This window comes from Mus musculus, chromosome X (genome assembly GCF_000001635.26).
Source record: "Mus musculus strain C57BL/6J chromosome X, GRCm38.p6 C57BL/6J".
Lineage (NCBI taxonomy): Eukaryota > Metazoa > Chordata > Mammalia > Rodentia > Muridae > Mus > Mus musculus.
This window is the reverse complement of record NC_000086.7, coordinates 20,565,451-20,581,716: the sequence shown is the minus strand read 5'-3', so window position 1 is coordinate 20,581,716 and position 16,266 is coordinate 20,565,451. Positions and strand designations below refer to the sequence as shown.

General features: G+C 42.7%; 1 pseudogene; it reads left to right on the top strand.

Moving 5' to 3' along the window:
- Positions 347-681, top strand: Gm14539 (predicted gene 14539; annotated as a pseudogene).

Genomic DNA, 16,266 nt, shown 5'->3' with positions numbered 1-16,266 from the left:
TTGAGTAGATGACAAAAAAAAAATCAACTTCAGGGCTGAAATCAATAAAAATCAAACCAAACAACCAACCAATACAAAGAATCAATGAAACAAAGAGTTGTTTCTTTGAGAAAATCAGTAATATTGACAAGCCCTCATTTATATTAACTAAAATTCAGAGAGACTATTTAAATTAACAAAATTAGAAATGAAAAGTGGAACATAACAACAGATACTGGGGAAATCCAAAGAATCATAAGGATATACTTTTAAAATCTGTATTCCACAAAATTGGAAGATTTAAAAGAAATGGATAATTTTCTCAATAGGTACCACTTACAAAGTTAAATCAAGATTAGATAAACAGAGGTTTGTTGAAGGACATCGGCCGTGGAGTTTGGGGTTCGGACGAAGATTGAAGTCATGGCTGGTGCAGAAAGTGATGGCCAATTCCAGTTCACTGGTATTAAAAAATATTTCAACTCTTATACCCTCACAGGTAGAATGAATTGTGTCCTGGCCACATATGGAGGCATTGCTTTGCTGGTCTTATACTTCAAGTTAAGGCCTAAGAAAACTCCAGCTGTGAAAGCAACATAAATGGATTTTGAAATGTCTGACCTCACCTGTTAAGTCCCATGCCTGAAGAAGCTGATGTGAACTCATCATGTAATACACAATTTGTACAATAAATTATGAACCTGGAAAAAAAAGATTAGATAAACAATTTAAATAGAACTATAACCCCTAGTGAAATAGAAGTATAAAGTCTCCCAGCTCCCCTCCCCCCTCAAAAAAAAAAGCCCAGGGCCAGATGCTTTTAGCTCAGAATTCTATCAGACTTTCTTTTTTTTTTTTTTCCAAAAGTCCCCCATATCCATCCACCCCCACTCCCCTGCCCACCCACTCCCCCTTTTTGGCCCTGGTGTTCCCCTGTACTGGGGCATATAAAGTTTGCAAGTCCAATGGGCCTCTCTTTCCAGTGATGGCCGACTAGGCCATCTTTTGATACATATGCAGCTAGAGTCAAGAGCTCCGGGGTACTGGTTAGTTCATAATGTTGTTCCACCTATAGGGTTGCAGATCCCTTTAGCTCCTTGGCTACTTTCTCTAGCTCCTCCATTGGGAGCCCTATGATCCATCCATTAGCTGACTGTGAGCATCCACTTCTGTGTTTGCTAGGCCCCGGTCTATCAGACTTTCAAAGAACGGTTAATGCCAATACTCCTCAAGCTATTCCATGAAATAGAAACAGAAGGAACATTGCCCAATACATTTTATAAGGTTACAGTTACTCTGACACTCAAACCACATAAAGACCTGACAAAGAAAGAATTATAGACCAATTTTCCTCATGAACATAGAAGCAAAAATACTCAATACATGCAAATTGAACCCAAATACAGACCAAAACATCCATCATGATCAAGTAGGCTTCATCCCAGGGATGCAGGGATGGTTCAATACATGAAAATCCATCAATGTAATCCACCATATAGACAAACTGAAAGAAAATGACGTAATGATCATGTCATTAGATGCAGAACAGTCCTTTGATAAAACCCAACACCCATTCATGATACAAGTCCTGGAGAGATTAGGGATACAAGGGACCTAAGCCTAATAATGGCAGCTTACAACAAGTCCATAGCTAACATCAAATTAAATGGAGAGAAACCCGAAGCTAGCATCTCGTGGGCAGTCAAGGCAGGGCAGCTGGCAGCTCATGAGTTAGTCACTTGTGACCATTTCTCCAGTTGGATCACCTTTGCCTTTGGTCTGAGGGATCGTGAATCGGGCAAGAGGACTCCTTACTGGCCCTACCATGTATTCATATATGACCAGTTCCAATAAAGATTACCTCAGTCTCCCTCCATCCAGTTCCTGCCATATGATCTATGAAAGACCACTCGGTGGGCATCACATCAGTATTTCTCCCTGGAAATCCCTCCCACTCTCAGGAGTTTTTTTTTTCCCTCAGTTTCTTTTAATAACTCTATGTTGCCTCTGCTCACTCCTTGTTCATGTTTTCTTACTCTTGTTGCTTCATGAGGCAACAAGGTTAAAAGCTGTTGTTTCCACGGCTATAGTGATGCAAGCCTTAAATATCCGCATTTGGTAGGTTGGGCCAGGTGCATATCTACAAGTTCCAAGCCATCTTGATTTACACAGCAACTTCCAGGCCAGCCAGGGCTACATAGTAAGCCCCTGCCTTAAAAAAGAACATTGTTTCAGGGTGGGCTTTAATGACCTTTGATCTGGCACTCTGTACTCCCGAGTTAAGATCACTAAGAACCAAAAAACAGGCTGGTTGCTCAAAAAACAAACAAACAAATGAACAAACAAACAAACAAACAAACAAACCACCCATATCAGGGACAGATAGAAAACAAATACATCCCAAATGTCTAGTCTCAGGGCAGGCAAAGGGCTTTATCTTAACACAACAGTGAGATGCTCTTTTCTTTTTTCTTTTTCTTTTTGGTTGTTTCAAGACAGGGTTTCTCTGTATAGCCCTGGCTGTCCTGGAACTCACTTTGTAGACCAGGCTGGGCTCGAACTCAGAAATCTGCCTGCCTCTGCCTCCCAAGTGCTGGGATTAAAGGCATGCATCACCACCGCCCAGCTGAGATACTCATTTCTTACCTATTCAAAGATTTATTTTATTTTGTATCTGAGTACACTGTAGCTGGTACTCAGATTGTGAGCCATCATGTGGCTGCTGGGAATTGAACTCAGGATGTAGGATTTGTGGTAGCTCAAAATGACCACAGTTGTAAAAAGTTAAGTAAATGTGTTCTTTTCCCAGAATTTGCCTCACTGCAAGGTGCGCTAAGAGATAGTCCTCTGAGTGTTTAGAAAAGCCCACACAATGCCTCCGGTCCTTAAGTCTGCCCCCTTAATGCCGTTAAAGGTTAACCAATGATAAACTGCCAGCCCTAAACTGTGACTGAAAACTGCTCTTAAAAAAAAATGTATAAAAGGTGTGTGCTTTAGCTACTTGGGGTCACTTCTATCCCGATTTCAGAACAACCCCAGCATGCTGGATTAATAAACCTCTTGCTTTTTGCATCGATCTCCGTCTCTGCATCTCTTTTCGGGTCTTACAAGGACCTCCGATCACTACGGCCCCACTTGCTCCGGCCCAAAGATTTATTTATTATTATATCTAAGTACACTGTATCTATCTTCAGACATACCAGAAGAGGGCATCAGATCTCACTACAGGTGGTTGTGAGCCACCATGTGGTTACTGGGATTTGAACTCAGGACCTTCAGAAGAGCAGCCAGTGCTCTTACCAGCTGAGCCATCTCACCAGCCCTTCTTACCTATTCAAACATAGCTCTGCACAGATAGACCCATACAAGTGGTCCATGACATAAGAGCTCTTACATTTCCTTTAACTGTTATATAAAAGGACCTCATTCTCTCTGAGAGGCCCTATTATCTTTCTTGCTGTAGGCATACAATTTGGCAAAAATATCTCTTGACTACTCCCCACCCCCCAAAGACTGAATTTTTGGCCGATCTCACAACGAAGTTAATAATCACTCTAGAACACTTAAAGTTATGCACGTAACCTCTTCTGGATACTCAGCCTGCTTAAATGTAACCTGTTGTGTTGGGTGTAGTGGTGTGTGCTCTATGAGTTTGAGGCCAATATGATCTACAGAGTAAGTTCCAGAGCAGTCAAAGCTACATAGCAAGGCCTTATCTCAAACACACAGCAACATAAAAAACAAACAAATTTAACATGCCTTTAAGAGAGCAACATAATACCTTGGGTTCCCCGTGAATCAGCTTTTACATCCTAAGCTAAATGCATAGCTTCAATCTTTTTTAAAAAAATGATTTATTTTATGTATATGAGTATACAGTAGCTGTCTTCAGACACACTAGAAGAGGGCATCAGATTCCATTACAAATGGTTGTGAGCCACTATATATATAATATATATATATATATATATATATATATATATATATATATATATATAAAATCAGTAAAGTTCCTTTCCTTGTAAAATCTGTTAAAGATTTCTGTGAAGCATCACATTCCTTCCCTCATGTGATACTTTCTTTTCTGTTCAATAAATACAGAGCAAAGCTTTTTGTTAGGAAACAGATGGCATCCAGGCAGATATAGGGGCAATCAGACATAAGACAGCATTCGAGCAGACACAGACACATGTAACAGAATATTATATATAGATAGGCCAGTAATGACAGACTAGAGACAGGGAAGACAGGGAGAGAAGTGGAAAATTCACATTTGGGTTCTCTGTTGATTAAACTATGCCAAGAGGAAGTATTGTGCTTTTATTCCTTAAACTGACATGGATGCGTTTTGGTGCCTCTGAGGTTTATCTTTAATGTGTTAATTGTTAAAGCTTGCCTTGTTTCAGCCTTCCCCACAGCCTATAGCTGTCAGGTCCAAAAGAAACTCAATTTCCCCAAATTCCAAAGGGCAGAAAGGACAAATGGCTAACTCTGGTACCTATTAACATACCAAAGCTCATGCTGGCCTCCAGGCTCCCTCAGCATCACAAGTACTTGTTATACAGTTCAAAGTCCACTCTAGCATCCCAGCTCTTCTCAGCGCTCCCCTCCCCTAAAGTTCCTAAAGCTAAACTTTATCCAAAGCTAAGTAAACCAAGTTGTTGTTTTTAATACAAATTTCTTTTTGGGGGAACTCAACAAGACTGTTTCCCCACCAGTTTGAAGGCCTTGTTTCCAAGGCGGATTGGAGAATCCTACATTTTGTCCTGTTGCTCTACCTGTGTTGACCTGCACCAAAGCAGTATTTTAGAACAGGGAAACATGATGAACGTTGCTGCTGCTGTGACAAGGCTCACAGGCTCCTCCCTGCTCCCCCAGCTACTCTTTCTCCCTATAGCCCTCCTATTTCAGGTATGCTTGCTCTGTCTCTGTCTCTAATTCTCTCTGTGTCTCTGCCTCTGTCTCTCTCTGTCTCCCTTCCCCCTCTTTCTGCTCTCCCACTCTCCCACCTCTTTCTAAGTTCATTTCTCTATTTCTTTGCTCTGCTCCTACTTCTTTCCTGGCCAGGTCCAGTTTGTTGGTCATGCTCAGTCTATTTCTTTCTCTGTCTGCTCTGGACTCTTTCCAGATGTCTCTGGCTAATCTCTCTCTCATATCTACAATAAAAACCTTCCCCCTAACCTATACCATGGATCAGTCATGTTGTCAGTTTATACAATAGTCATCTTAAAATTTTTACATTATTTATTTATTTACTTACTTACTTATTTATGTGTGTGTGCATGCATGCATGTCACAGCATTCATCTGGAGGTCAGAAAACACCTTACAGCAGTGGGTTCTTCTACCGTGTGGGCTCTGAGGATGAAACTCAGATTATCAGTCTTGACCGCAGCAAGTGCCTTTACCAATTGAGCTGTCTTGATGACCCCAGAATATAATCTTTATTACAACATGTACATCAATTCTGGTCTGGTAAATATACTTTTATCTTCCCTCTCCCAATCTTGGCTTATTGTTATCATCCTGTTATGACAAGTACTAGGTCACATAAAATTTGATGTCTGTACAATGAGTAGTGGTGGTGAGGCAGGGCCTCAGACCTTGCTCTATTTGTCCAGGCTGGCCCAGAACTGAACTCAAGCCATGTCTTGATTTGGTCGCTCAAATAGTTTAAACTATAAGAGTGTATCAGTGCACTCTGCAAAGCTTGTATCTGAAATACACTTAAAATGTATGCATCATAAGTCTTGACAAGTTGGAACTTTGTCCAGAGGGGGATATGTAGCCTGGGAAGGGTTTATAGCAGAAAAGTAACCCCAATTTAAAACTAACTAGATCATGTTTCAACTGAGTAGACTTGGGCAAGTCACTTATTCTCTCAGAAACCATTTCCTAATGTATATAATAAGGGCCAGTTAGTTCCCAATATGCGCCTGGAACCTTAAGTAGCCTTTAACAGTAAACCAACCAAACAAAAGCATTCAGAACTTGCTATGCATTCTAATTACTTCCTATGCACCCGATTTCCTTTTCAAGCAATGTGCCATCCTAATGTGCCCATCATTCAAAAGTCAACTCTGCCATTTATCCATGTTTCTACATCTATATTGCAGGGATAATAAAAGCCTATCTGTAAGGCTTTGATGAAACATGAAAGGCATTTAGAATTGTTCCTAGCACATATAAACAGTCAATAAATGTAATGTTGCAGGATATTTGATCACACTGTAAACCCTGAGATTGTGTTATGGTATGACTCAGCCTTTAAGCACACATATTTAATCCCTCTGGCTGGAATACTGACACACCCTTAATATACACCTTTAATCCCAAACAATCAAGGTAAAGTTAGTTTGTAGAAGGAAGCACCTTTGTTTAAAAGTGATATTTAATTGAATGGCAGACAAAGAGACAAATCAGAGAAAGGTTTGACAGAATGGGATAGACCCAACGCTTATGAGAACAGCGGAAAGGGAAGCTACTTGAGGGGCAGTGCAGAGAGAGAAGGAGGCAGTTTTACCAGGATAGTTACAGAGAAACAGGCTGCAGAGAGAAAAGTTAGGTGAATCCAGAAAGAGCCAGAGAATGAGAAGGACCCAGAATACCAGAACAGGTTGCGAAAGTTAGTTTGAGACCAAGCAGAGCAATTCAGGAGAAGCTGAGAGAAGCCCAGATTGAATCAGTCAGCTTAGAGAGGAGCTTCAGCCAGGACAGCTGAGTTGAACCAGCCAGCCAGAGTTCAGAAGGAACTAGGAAAGAGTAAAATTATTTAATAATAAGTCTCAGAGACTGAAAACATTTGAGGCCTAGATTAGAGTCTAGCTTCTAGGTCTAGGCCTAGGTTGGCAGATGGAGGCAGTAAGCCTCTGAGCCGACCATCACATACAGGAGAATAAAGTATACCTTACAATGTCAATCAAGGACTGGGGCTGTAGCTCATTAGCAGCTTAACAGCTGTACGGCCCTGAGTTCCACCCCCAGCACGTCAAAAAATAGCCAAATCACTCACAATTTTCTCATAAAGTGAGAAAAGAAAAAGAGGAACTGAAGAGATGAGCACTAGCTGTTCTTCCCTAGGACCAGAATTTGATTCCCAACACCGACGTGGTAGTTCACAAGTTTCTGGAACTCCAGTCCCCTCTACTGGACTCCATGGGCACCAGTCACACAAATGGTGCACAGATATATGTGCACACAAAATAACCTTACACATAAAATAATTTAAAATTTCTATAAAGAAAAGAAAAAGAGCTGGGTGGTAGTGGTACACGAGTTTAATCCAAGCAGTAGCTGGGCAGTGGAGGCGCACGCTGCCAGCACTCAGGAGGCAGAGGCAGGTGGATTTCTGAGTTTGAGGCCAGTCTGGTCTATAGAGTGAGTTTCAGGATAGCCAGGACTATATATAAAGAAACCCTGTCTCAAAAATATAAATAAATAAAAAGAAACCAAAAAAAAAAAGGAAGGAAGGAAGGAAGGAAGGAAGGAAGGAAGGAAGGAAGAAAACAAAAAGAGAATCACATTTCCGTGTATTGCAAGTATCATCAGCATAAAATAGTAGAGCCACAGAAAAAGCAGAAGAAACACATATATATGCAGAGACATACACGTTTGCGCAATCAGGACTCCTGTAAAAACCCCAAACCATAAGCCATTATAGATACACGTGCAAAGGACCTGTAAAATAGGGGGAAATTGCCCTGACTTAATATTATGAGGCAAGGAAACTCTAAAGATGGTGATCAGTTCATTTTCTGTTGGCTGTCTACTGCTGGAAATGCATCCTACCCTTAAGAGAGGTTTGTTTTCCCAGTGAAACTCTCTTGGAGAAAGTTAAAATTTTCATTTGTGTGGGCTGGAGAGATGGCTCAGTGGTTAAGAGCACTGACTGCTCTTCCAGAGGTCCGGAGTTGAATTCCCAGCAATCACATGGTGGCTCACAACCATCTGCAATGGGATTTGATGCCCTCTTCTGGTGTGTCTGAAGACAGCAACAGTGTACTCACATAAATAAGATAAATAAATAAATCTTTTTTTAAAAATCTGTTTGCATGTGGTTATCACCTGGATACTGCTTCTGGGTTAAGGATGAGGGCATGCGGCCACTTCTTTCAGCTCTCGGACCCCACCTGGTGCAGACCCATGTAGGCCCTGTGCGTGATGCCTCAGTCTCTGTGACTTCATATGAACTTTGCTCATGTTGATTTGGAGGGCCTTGTTTTCTTGGTGTCCTCCATCCTCTCTGGCTCTTAAGCTCTTTCTGTCTCCATTTCTCCAGGGTCCCCTGAACCCTGGTAGGAAAGAGGAAAGAACTGGGATGCTAAGGCTGAGGCTCTGAACCGTGCAGAGCTTTGCTGAGACCAGAAAGCTGATTCTTCCTTTCTAGTAACAGTAAGCAACTGGGAGCCAACAGTGTTATGGTCAAAGGCTCTGAAAAGCATCCAGGCTATGCTTTGGAGTGTCAACATAACAGGGGGTGTGGGTCTGGTCCTTTCCCAGCTGCAGCTCAGCAATATGCTTCATTCTTCTGTACCTTCCATGCAGCGTTTTCACAGGGATAGGTCTGAGGCCGGGGAATGCATGCAAGTCCCCTCCTTCTGCCTTCTGTTCATGGTGTGAAGTGACGTAGCAGTGAGAGCAGAAGGCAGACCATTATGGTTGGTTGCTCATTATCCCAAGCCCAGAAGCAGAATTGGCGGTGTCACCTGCAACAACCGTCAGACAGCCTCAGGGTTATGAGGAGCAAATGCCGTTTCACCAGCAACTGTCAGTGGAGCAGAGTTTTAGAGAGCTAGAGATCCCTGCTCAACTACAGCGATAGGGACAGTTTGCTTAGCTTATGGGAACCACTGTTATCTTGGTCGCAGCTGTTGCCTCTCCTTGGTAGACAGCTCTTTACCGTGCTCCTGGGGTAGTGTGTACAGTAAGTGATTCCAGAGCAACTCCGGGCCCAATCGTAGGAGTATTGAAATCTAAGATCTGTCAGGGTCACTCTCAGTGATCAGAGAATGCAGATACAGGAAGTAGTGTTAAATAGGTCACTCCGCAGTCCCCAGAGTAACAGTCCAAGGCAAAGGCTTTTCCAGAAGCCTCTACAACCAAACACTAAAACAATTGGAGAAGTAATTTCCAGGCTGGTTGTATAAGCTGTTACTTCCTTCTAGAAGAAGGAATGCACATATATGTTAGAGTACAAAACCAACCAGCTCAAGGGTAGTAAGAGGAAGCCCAAATGAGAGTTGTTGCAAAGTACCATTTCCTATTAGAAGCTCTTAACTTGCTCCCACTTACCATCCTTCTCCTCACATGAGAGAACCAGCCAGGACCGGAGATGTGGCTCCACAGTTAAGGGCACATGCTGTCCTTACAGACTCTAGCACCACATGGTGGCTTGCAACTACCCATAGCTCCAGTTCTAGGAGACCAGAAACTGCATGATCTCTGGGGACTCTAGGCCTGTACATGGTGCTTCTACAGATATATAGATAAAACACTTATTAAATAATGAAATGAATAAATAAAAAAGCCCTAACAAGTACAAGGCAAGTACCGAGGAACCCATAGCAGCTGCTTCTGGAGTTCAGAACGATTGCCACCACACCTGTGCTGAGCTAGTTTAGCCTCAGAGCAAACCTGTTTTGCCTCAGAGCAGACTGGGCTCAGAACAAGGCTACAGCTGCCTGCCTCTAAGCAGGACTGTTACCTCACTAGAAAGAGCCACAAGGAGCCCTAGCTGCAATGTCTTACACACTACCATGAGCAACACTACATACACTTTAACGGGTAGGGCCAGACTTTTCAGGGCCTGATGCCTAGAGACTTAGAATGTCTTATGCAGAAAGCCAGCCCAGAAAAGAAAGAACTCACGCTATAAAGTTCGTTTCTCACCTAAGACCCAATGAGATAGATGGCCACCTACTTATCCAGAGATGAGTCCCACGTAAGTGCTCTGTCTGACAAGGCCTTGCATTTTCCTCTTGACTGCTATAAAAGAGCTTGCCCTCCCACAAGGCATGATCCTTTCTCTAGGAGTTTGCCCACTGTCTTTTGCCATGTGTTTCAATAAGTGCTCTCTTTGTTCTCATTTCTGGTAAAGGAACTTACCACATCATAACCCGACTTTCATAGACTTTTCACACTCAGCATTGTGGTGAGTCCCCCATAAGGACTTTCCTTGCCTTTCTTGGTCATATAAAATATTATTTTATCGCTGGTATGTGAACATGTGTGGGTCTCCCCTTTCTTCAAGGGTCACTGGCCATGGCCCATGAAGGTGAGGGGAGTAGAGCCAAAGAACAGTGTTGGACAGAATGACAGACTTCCAGGATCAGCTCCAGAGAGGCAGCTAAACCTCAAGGGGTGAGAGGAATATATGGAATATACAGGAAGAGGGCAACAGCTAGGGGATTGCCTGATGTTCACAGTATGCTTCAGTCTGCATTAGTCAGCAGTCCTATTATCTCGGTAGGCGCACTAACACCTAATTACATGAACAGCTGGGGGGAAAGCATTTTGCAGGGAATTGTGCCAAAGGTCATGCTTAAGATAAGCCAGGCAGCTGTGCTCAGAAACCTCTTCCAAATAAGGTCAGGCAGAGAGTGGAAAGCCCTGCTGGGGGAAGGGAGTCTTCCATTTTGTGCTGAGTTCAGAGAGCTGTCCAGAAATGGTGGACTGCAACAAACATGGGCCCTCCATCACACATGGATTGTGTCTTTCTGGAGGCCAGAGGACAACTTTCATGAGTTGGTTCTCTTTCCATCCTGAGTTCCAATGTTTGGACTCAGGTTGTCACAGTCTGTAGGGGCAAGCATCTTTCTCCTTGAGCCATTTTTTGCAAGCACTCTGTTGGTTATTTCTTACTTAGGTGCCTAAGGAGTCTAGCTATCAGAATAGTTTACAGATAGACAAAGACTTCTGTCTGGGTCTATATTTTAGTATGGCCTGAAGACTGCTACATTGTAATCTTGATCTGGGCATCACCCTCCAGAGTACAGCATAAGGGTTCCTTCTGACCCCTTGCATTAAGCCTTGCTTTCAGCCTCCAACTGAAGGACAATAAGTGCTGATGGCCAAGAACACTTTGATAAATCTTGAACTAAAGGCAGTGGCAGTGGGAAAAGGGAGACCATCACCACAGCCTTTAAGAGTAAGGAGGTTTGTCTTCCTTCTGGATTGAGATCCTCAATTTCAACATGTGGGGTGACCAGCACCCTACCCTAGTCCAGAATGAATGAACATAGATGTCGAGGACCCCTTCCTCATTTTCCTCATTATCCTCTCCCTTCGTCCCCATTTTTGCATTTTCTGCTGCCATTTTCTGGAGTGGGAGGGAACAGAATTGTGTGGCAAATGGTGTTTGAATTCTCATTTCCACCCACCCCTGGCCAGTGGGTGCAGGGAACCTGGATGGGCCTTCTCAAAGAGCACCCAGTGCTACCAACTGCTGAGCCATCTCTCCAGCTGCTCCCCAACAAAAAACAGGGCAGGAGGAGGAGGAGGAGGAGGAGGGAAAAAAACAAGAAACAAGAAGAAAAAGAACAAGAAAAGTGGGCAGTGGTTCCCAACCTGAGGGTTGTGACCCCTTTGGGGGGGAGTCACATATCAGATATTCTGTGTATCATATATATTTACATTACAATTCATGACAGTAGCAAAATTGCAGTTATGAAGTATCAATGAAAGCAATTTTATGTTTGGGGTGACCATAACATTAGGGTCACAACATTAGGAAGGTTGAGAGCCGCTGCTTTGGGGTCTATTCATTAATTTAGATTAGTTTCTCAGAATATATGCCAGGGGTAAATCAGAGGGACTAGAGGGTTCATGATCCATTGTGAGGCAGCAAGGTGCAACATCAACTCAAGAGGCATTCCTCGGAACTAACAGAATCTCTGTCCACAAAAATCCTGACTCTATCACTCTATGCTCCAGCATTCCCAGAGAAGAGAAAGTCTATTGACTTACAGAAGTGAAACTGAGTCTTTCTGGAATCAAAGCCACCCAGTTGATCAGGGGAGAGGAAAATAAGGCGGGGTTCCTCACCACACATGCTCATTCATTCTGGACTAGATGTGGTGCTGGTCATGCCACGTGCTGAAATTGAGGTACCCAGGAGGAAGACAAAGCTTACTCTTAAAGGCTGTAGTGTATGTAGCTCACAACTATCTATGACTTCAGTCCCAGGAAAGCCCATGCCCTCTTCTGGCCTTTGTGAGCACTGTACATACATGGTGTAGAGACATAAATGCAGGCAAAATACCTAAACATATTTTAAAAATCTTAAAATATAATGTTTGTATTTATTTTATGAGAATTTTGTATTTTATAGAATGTATTTTTGATCATATCTATTCCCTCTACCCCCAGCTCTTCCCAGAACCCTAATATATTTATCCTCTAGATTCCATATCTTTTAAAACTTATTTTAAATAACTCAATTAGTGTTATGCATGTGCATATTGGTGTGTGGACATCCACTGGAGCATGGGCAACCTACCAGTAGCAACACCGCCAAAGAAAAATGATTCTCCCTTCCCTAGAAGCCATCAAGTGCCAGATAGAGATGGTGTCTTGTGAGTCCTTCTGTACTGGAATTTTTGACTGGCTTCATCTTGTGCTGGTCTTGTGTAATTAATTGCGGTTGCTATGAGCTCATGAGTGCCATAGCCATAACAGCATTTCACAGCACTCTTCCCCATCTTCCAGCTCTTTTTTTTTTTCTGCAATGTTTCCTGAACTTCGAAGTGGAAAGTTCATATAGATATTTTATTACTGACTGAACACTTATGGCCACTTATTCTCATAATTTTGACCAGTTATCAACCTCTGCATTAACCTCTGCTCACTGCAAAAGGAAGCTTCCCTGATTAAGATTGAGAGCAGCACAAATGTATTAGCACAACCATAAATATTTAGGAGGTAGCATAACAACCTGATCATTTAACAAAACAATAATAGCACCCCTTTAGGGACCTTGACCTCTCATGGGATCTTGAATATTTTTATAGTACTAGGCATGAATCTCCTCCTGTGGGGCAGGCCTTAAATCTAGTGAGAAAGTGGTTGGTTACTCCTATAACAGTCATACTGCTATTGCATCAGCGGTCATATCTTACCTGGCAGGTTGATATTGTAGAATGCAGGGTCCAGTGCTGATCACAAACCACTGATGCCTTTTCTTTCAAAATGGCCTGCATATCGTCTTCCAGCAGTATGAGAGTCAACCAGTAGGGAGGAGTTTAGTGGTCATTCCAGATTGATTTCATTTGGCCTTGCAACTAAGGTGTGTGGTGTCTTCATCAATAAGGCCTTGCCATCTAGTTATGGTGTGAAACTAAAAGTCATGGTAATGGTCTGGGTAGTTTTAAGGGCCTCTGGAGATTTTCATTTAATAAACCGTGTCTTAGGCATGGTGTTGCACACTTTTAATCTCAACACTCAGAAGGTGAGGCAGACAGATCTCTGAGAGTTTGAGGCCAGCCTACAAACCAAGCTTCCAGGATAGCCACGGCTGTTAAACAGAGGAACCCTGTCTCAAAAAATCCACCTATACATGGTTCAACCTCCTTTAAAACATTATAGTTCTGAATTAGCTTACGAACGAGTGTTTTCCCTGAGACTTTTCTTTCTCACACATCCCTCTCATCACTCCTACCTCCCCACTTGTTTTCTTTTACAACAAAATTTGGCTCTTGTACCTGCCACCAGATCAGGAATGCTGACCACTCAAAGGCAACTTTCCCCCTGCCTCTACTCTTTCCCCTCTACTCGTGGAACATTTTTGAGTGACTCCTCCCTACCCTGGCACACTCTCCCCCTCACAAACTCACTTTATTTCAGGACATTTTTATAATTTATGTCTTGATTTCTTCTTTGATCCATTCGGTAAAGAGGGTTTCTTTTGTTGTTGTTGTTGTTTGTTTGTTTGTTTTTGTGACCCATTGAGGTTAATTAGGATTGCTTGCATGAGCATAGGTGGAGGTTGTTTATTGGAGCATGGGCAACTTACCAGTGGCTACAGCACTGCTGTCTTCTCTCAATAACCATTAACTGCCAATAGCTCTTCAGAGATGTAGGGTCTAATTAACCTCTCCCTCATGCTAGGGACCTTCTGATTTTGGCAGCTAATCAGAAGACAGATTTTGAGACAATGAGATTCCCTTCAAAGACCCATATATCCACATTGGCCTGCCTCTACCAGTGCCCTACCTCCTACCATATCCCAGTAACATCATCACATGATGATCCATCACTGAAGTAATTCATTGCTTACATCAGGGTCCTTAGGATCAAATCAGCTAACTTTCAAAGATTGCTTCTCCCAGTTGAGGAACAAGGTTTCAACACAGGAACCTTTGGTTTCATTTTCTGCCTAAAACACCAGCAGAGAAACAGCTGAAAAACCCTGGGCCTGGAGTGGAAGGATCAGTCTTCCGAAACATAAGGAAATGTTTTCATTTTCTTTTTTGAGACCATCCATCATGTATCCCTAATTAGTTTGGTATTCATTATGTAGTCCAGGCTAGCCTCAGATTCCCAGCAATCTTCCTGCCTCAACATCCTGGTCCTGAGAGTATAAGCATGTTCTACCATGTGTGGAATGAAGAACTTGATCTATGGCTTTAACTAGAGCCTGATACCTGTTGGAGACTTTCCAAAAGATCTCTTGAAGCTGTGTATAGATCCCATAGGGCTAAATCCGTGTGGCTTCCAGAGTCAAGTTGAGCACATCAGTCAACCTTTCAGGCCAGATCAGGGAGTAACCAGGGCAATGTTAGGTGACTAGTTGAAAAGGGTAGGGCTAAAGAGATGGCTCAGTGGTTAACAGCACTAAATGCTCTTCCAGAGGTCCTGAGTTCAATTCCCAGCAACCACTTGGTGGATCACAACCACCTGTAATGAGATCCAATGCCCTCTTCTGGTGTGTGTCTGAACAGCTACAGTATATATATATATATATATATATATATATATATATATATACATTAAAAAAATAAATTAAAAAACTTTAAAAAAAAGAAAGAAAGAAAAGGGTAGAGCCCAGATGCATTGTGTTGTTTAACAGAGTGTCTCCTGGAGATTGTATATACCGTTCACACTGGCCCCTGGGATCACCTTATAGGGTTCTTTAATTCCCCAACTGCCTTCTACCTGATGAACTAGACTGTAAATCCCAGGTGCAACTTTAGTCACTGGAGGAGGATTTGGAGAACTTAGCACTAGTGGTGCAAGTTGGAATTTGTCCACTGAAGGCAGAGATTTCTAACTTGATTTCTGCCAGGACAGGTGAGGTCTGTTTGCAAAGACCAGAACTCATTTTTTTTTTTTCAAACAAACAGTGAGACTCAGTGGAGCCAGTTGGGGGTGAGGTGGGGGCTGGGGCAGTGGAAGCAGAAACTGGTAACATAATTTGAGAGCTGAAATCTGGGACAGGGAAGACAGGACTGTGAGTGAGAGTCAGGTGTTAGTGTTTGGTTTAAGGACCCTGGACTCAATCAATGTCTGACAGATGAAGGTCAATGTCCATACTGAGAACTTTAAAAGATTCTGAAACTTTATGAACAAGCTGTCCTGTTTCATTGATACAAATGGAGGCATGAGACTCTGATGGGGAAGAAAGGATGTTAGGGGCTGGAGAAATGATTCAGTGGCTAATAGCGTTTGTTGCTCTTGCAGAGGACCTGAGTTTGGTCCCCAGCACTCACATCAGGTGGCTCACAACTACCTGTAACTCTAGCTCCCGAGCCAGTGCCTTCTGGTTTCCACAGGCACCCACACACACATGCACATGTTGCCCCCACATAATTAAAAATATATCTTTTAAAATAAACAAAAAGGAATAACAGACATTACCATTCACAGCAAAGGCAATAGCCAGACTATTGGCAGCAAGTTCAGGTTGGTTTTTCACATCCCTTATCTCTCAAGGGGGTGATACAGATCTGGGTACATGTGCATGTCTGCACCCGTTGTAGCTGTGTTACAGGAGAGGAACACTGAGCTGGGATTTGTTGTTGTTATCATGAGCGGGTTTTGTGTAGAAGTTACCTACCATTTGTCAAGGGAGTTCTCTGAGATATAACTCGTGTAATGTATTCAGGACTATGCATTTTTGGTATGCCTACCCAAGAAGGTGCAGAGAAGCTCTGGAACTTTTTTAAGATTGCCTTTTGGCAAGTCAAATTCACCACACCATCTTTGTAGTTTGACAAGGTATGATTTGGGAGTTCACTTTAAGTCTGGGCATGCAGGTTAGCCAGAGATTTTAATTGACTGTCAACCAGATGTC